Here is a 5,678-nt window from a genome sequence, read left to right on the forward strand (position 1 = left end):
GATCTTCCGAAATATTGCATCCCGACGGTGCTTTTTCCGGCGAGAATCCCGGCTCCGGTGCTCGATCTCCAAATAATCATGAAACATGCAAAATAGATGAAATAACATAAGTATTGTGTCCCAATATGAAATATATCAATGAATAACAGCAAATTATGATATAAAATAGTGATGCAAATTGGACGTATCAGCGGCATGCACTCTTTGTTTGCTTATTGTGCGCATTACAACGATCTTGTTATAACGACGAAATGATGAGTTCCATATTCTTTGGCAAACAATATTGTAGTGTCTTTGCCTTTCCATTGTTGCTGTCTTAACTTGTAATGTCTTTGTTTCAGATATAGGTGGTGCATGGACAACTTAAAAGATTGCCGAATGGCTTCATTGAATTGCTAGGTTTAATTACCATTCAATTTCTCTGGGTTCTGTAATATTTTTTCAAAGCCTTGCAGCTGATGTAATATTTAATTAGTTTTTATAGTTCTTTCGCGCATTTTTTCTATGGTGCTCGTGGTAAGTGAGGCTATCCGACAGAAATCATGTGCTGTGTAAATATTCTCAGTATCTAAATCACAAATTCCCATCCCTTAAACGCCCCAATTAAGCGAAATCACATATGTGCCGGCCCGCAAAATCCTAAAGCGCCTATTTTGCCGGCATATAAACAGCAACTAAATGGGCTGGCCCACTTACTTATTGGGCCAGCCCACTTGATTTATCGTGGACACCACACTCTACTTGGGCCGGCCCACTTGCTTCTGTTGTGGACCCCACTATCAAATGGGCCGGCCCATTAACAGGATAGTGGGACCCACATGTGTTTTGGCCCGGCCCACTATCTTGTTGGGCCGGCCCAATTGCTTTCGTGGTGGACCCCACATACAAACGGACCGGCCCGTTAACGAGAAAGTGGGACCCACCTGTGTTTTTGGCCCGGCCCACTATCTTGTTGGGCCAGCCCAATTACGTTATGGTGGACCCCACTTACGAACTAGGCCGGCCCTTTAACAGGAATGTGGGACCCACCAGTGTTCTTGGCCCGGCCCACTATCTTATTGGGCCGGCCCACTTGCTATATCGTGGACCCCACTTGCTGAATGGGTCGGCCCTTTAACAGGAATGTGGGACCCACCTGTGTTTTTGGCCCGGACCACTTTCTTGTTGGGCCAGCCCAATTACGTTATGGTGGACCCCATATACTAAATGGGCCGGCCCTTTAACTGGAAAGTGGGACCCACTCGTGTTTTTGGCCCGGCCCACTATCTTGTTGGGCCGGCCCACTTGCTATATGGTGGACCCCACATACTCAATGGGCCGGCCCTTTAACGGAAAGTGGGACCCACTCGTGATTTTGGCCCGACCCATCGGCTTGTTGGGCTAGCCCATTTAATCTATTGTGGACCCCACGTACTAAATGGGCCGGCCCTATAGGAGGAAAATGGGACCCACAGGCTAATTGGGCCGGCCCAATAACTTCTTGGGCCGGCCCACTTGCTTTAAGGTGGACCCCACTTGGTAAATGGGCCGGCCCAATAACAGGAAAGTGGGTCCCACATGTTTTGTGGGTCGGCCCTTTTGCCTGTTGACCGATCAAACGAGTGCATTCGGCCCGGCCCACATGCTTAGTGGGCCGGCCCATTAATGTTTTGACCACTCAACCTTAGAGGTTAGGCCCGGCCCACGTAACTAATGGACCAGCCCAGCTATATAGTTGACCGGTCAAACTAAGTCAGCTGGCCCGGCCCGCAAACTTAATGGGCTGGCCCGCTTAAGACGTGGCAGGCCTCGTGTGGGCCTACCATCTACCATGGGGTTTTAGCGGTAAACGCTGTTAACTGCCAGTTAACGGCGTCTGCCACGTGTCAGTTTGCATGACGTCAGCAGTCAACGGGCTCCCGGAAACACTTCCGCAACGGTCCGATTTTCCGTGGCGGAAGGGCGCCCAAGCGCGACGGACCGAAAAAAATCGTCGTAGGACTTTGCCTGACGCAGTTTCGACAACAGAACCCATATCGTCAGGTTAGGCCCATAGGCGACGAAAAATACCCCTTAGCGGACGATTTTGAGACGTTGTCTATCAGAACTTTTCTTGTAGTGCTTGTATTGAGAGGAATTCTTCTCGTGCATCCAAATCCTTGAGCCAATAACCATGCCATTTGTGTCCACCATACCTACCTACCACATGGTATTTCTCCGCCATTCCAAAGTAAATTACTTGAGTGCTACCTTTAAAATTTCTATTCTTTGCCTTTGCAATATATAGCTCATGGGACAAATAGCCTTAAAAACTATTGTGGTGAAGAATATGTACTTATGTGTCTTATTTCTTAATAAGTTGCTTGTTGAGCGGTAACCATGTTTCTGGGGACGCCATCAACTTTTACCTTTGTTGAATATCATGTGAGTTGCTATGCATGTTCGTCTTGTCTGAAGTAAGAGCGATTTTCATGATCAAATGGTTTGAGTATGCATACTTGTTAGAGAAGAACATTGGGCCGCTAACTAAAGCCATGATTCATGGTGGAAGTTTCGGTGTGGACAACTAATCCTCAATCTCTTATGAGAATTTTAATTGTTGTTGAATGCTTATGCATTAAAGAGGAGTCCATTATCCGTTGTCTATGTTGTCCCGGTATGGATGTCTAAGTTGAGAATAATCAAAAGCGAGAAATCCAATGCGAGCTTTCTCCTTAGACCTTTGTACAGGCGGCATAGAGGTACCCCTTTGTGACACTTGGTTGAAACATATGCTATGCAATGATAATCCGTGTTAATCCAAGCTAATTAGGACAAGGTGCGAGCACTATTAGTATACTATGCATGAGGCTTGCAACTTATAGGACATCTTATACATAACACATATGCTTTATTACTACTGTTGATAAAATTGTTTCTTGTTTACAAAATGAAAAGCTCTAGCACAAATATAGTAATCCATGCTTCCCTCTGCGAAGGGCTTATCTTCTACTTTATTGTTGAGTCAGTTTGCCTATTCTTTCTATCCCAGAAGCAAACACTTGTATCAACTATGTTCATTGATTCTTACATGTTTACCTATTGCACTTGTTATATTACTTTGTGTTGACAATTATCCATGAGATATACATGTTGAAGTTGAAAGCAACCGCTGAAACTTAATCTTCCTTTGTGTTGCTTCATTACCTTTACTTCGAATTTATTGCTTTATGAGTAACTCTTATGCAAGTCTTATTGATGCTTGTCTTGAAAGTATTATTCATGAAAAGTCTTTGCTATATGATTCATTTGTTTACTCATTATCTCCATCATTGCTTCGAATCGCTGCATTAATCTCATATGCTTTACAATAGTATGATCAAGATTATGATAGCATGTCACTTCGAAATTATCTTTGTTATCGTTTACCTACTCGAGGAGAGTAGGAACTAAGCTTGGGGATGCTTGATACGTCCCAAACGTATCTATAATTTCTTATGTTCCATGCTACTTTTATGATGATACTCACATGTTTTATACACATTATATGTCATTATTATGCATTTTCCAGGCACTAACCTATTGACGAGATGCCGAAGAGCCGATTCTTGTTTTCTGCTGTTTTTGGTTTCAGAAATCCTAGTAAGGAAATATTCTCGGAATTGGACGAAATCAACGCACGGGGTCCTATTTTTCCACGAAGCATCCGAAGTCCGAAGAGGAAGCGAAGTGGGGCCACGGGCGACGACACACTAGGGCGGCGCGGCCTGGGCCCTGGCCGCGCGGCCCTACTGTGTGGGTCCCCCGTGACCCCCCTTGACCTGCCCTTCCGCCTACTTAAAGTCTTCGTTGTGAAACCCCCAGTACCGAGAGCCACGATACGGAAAACCTTCCAGAGACGCCGCCGCTGCCAATCCCATGTCGGGGGATTCAGGAGATCGCCTTCGGCACCCTGCCGGAGAGGGGAATCATCTCCCGGAGGTCTCTTCATCGCCATGATCGCCTCCGGATCGATGTGTGAGTAGTTCACCCCTGGACTATGGGTCCATAGCAGTAGCTAGATGGTTGTCTTCTCCTCATTGTGCTATCATGTTAGATCTTGTGAGCTGCCTATCATGATCAAGATCATCTATTTGTAATCTGATACGTCTCCGACGTATCGATAATTTCTTATGTTCCATGCCATATTATTGATGATACCTACATGTTTTATGCACACTTTATGTCATATTCGTGCATTTTCTGGAACTAACCTATTAACAAGATGCCGAAGTGCCAATTCTTGTTTTCTCGCTGTTTTTGGTTTCGAAATCCTAGTAACGAAATATTCTCGGAATTGGACAAAATCAAGACCCAGGGGCCTATTTTGCCACGAACCTTCCAGAAGACCGAAAGGGATACGAAGTGGGGCAACGAGGCGCCGCCACCATAGGGCCGCGCGGCCAAGGGGGGGCCCGCACCGCCCTATGGTGTGGGCCCCTCGTCAGCCCTCCGACTCTGCCCTTCCGCCTACTTAAAGCCTCCGTCGCGAAACCCCTGATGCGAAAAACCACGATACGAAAAACCTTCCCGAGAGACGCCGCCGCCGCCAATCCCATCTCGGGGGATTCCGGAGATCTCCTCCGGCACCCTGCCGAGAGGGGATTCATCTCCCGGAGGACTCTACACCGCCATGGTCGCCTCCGGAGTGATGAGTGAGTAGTTCACCCCTGGACTATGGGTCCATAGCAGTAGCTAGATGGTTGTCTTCTCCTCATTGTGCTTCATTGTTGGATCTTGTGAGCTGCCTAACATGATCAAGATCATCTATCTGTAATACTCTATGTTGTGTTTGTCGGGATCCGATGGATAGAGAATACCATGTTATGTTAATTATCAAGTTATTGCATATGTGTTGTTTATGATCTTGCATGCTCTCTGTTATTAGTAGAGGCTATGGCCAAGTTTTTGCTCTTAACTCCAAGAGGGAGTATTTATGCTCGATAGTGGGTTCATGCCTGCATTGACACCTGGGACAGTGACAGAAAGTTCTAAGGTTGTGTTGTGATGTTGCCACTAAGGATAAAACATTGGCGCTATGTCCGAGGATGTAGTTGTTGATTACATTACGCACCATACTTAATGCAATTGTCTGTTGCTTTGCAACTTAATACTGGAAGGGGTTCGGATGATAACCTGAAGGTGGACTTTTTAGGCATAGATGCGGTTGGATGGCGGTCTATGTACTTTGTCGTAATGCCCAATTAAATCTCACTATACTTATCATGACATGTATGTGCATTGTTATGCCCTCTCTATTTGTCAATTGCCCGACTGTAATTTGTTCACCCAACATGCTTTTATCTTATGGGAGAGACACCTTTAGTGAACTGTGGACCCCGGTCCATTCTTTAATACTGAAATATAAATCTGCTGCAATACTTGTTTTTCTTGTTTTCTCTCGCAAACAATCATCTTCCACACAATACGGTTAATCCTTTGTTACAGCAAGCCGGTGAGATTGACAACCTCATCTGTTTCGTTGGGGCAAAGTACTTTGGTTGTGTTGTGCAGGTTCCACGTTAGCGCCGGAATCTCTGGTGTTGCGCCGCACTACATCCCGCCGCCATCAACCTTCAACGTGCTTCTTGGCTCCTCCTGGTTCGATAAACCTTGGTTTCTTTCTGAGGGAAAACTTGCTGATGTGCGCATCATACCTTCCTCTTGGGGTTCCCAACAAA

Source organism: Lolium rigidum, chromosome 4, assembly GCF_022539505.1.
Source record: "Lolium rigidum isolate FL_2022 chromosome 4, APGP_CSIRO_Lrig_0.1, whole genome shotgun sequence".
In the NCBI taxonomy this organism is placed as follows: Eukaryota; Viridiplantae; Streptophyta; class Magnoliopsida; order Poales; family Poaceae; genus Lolium; species Lolium rigidum.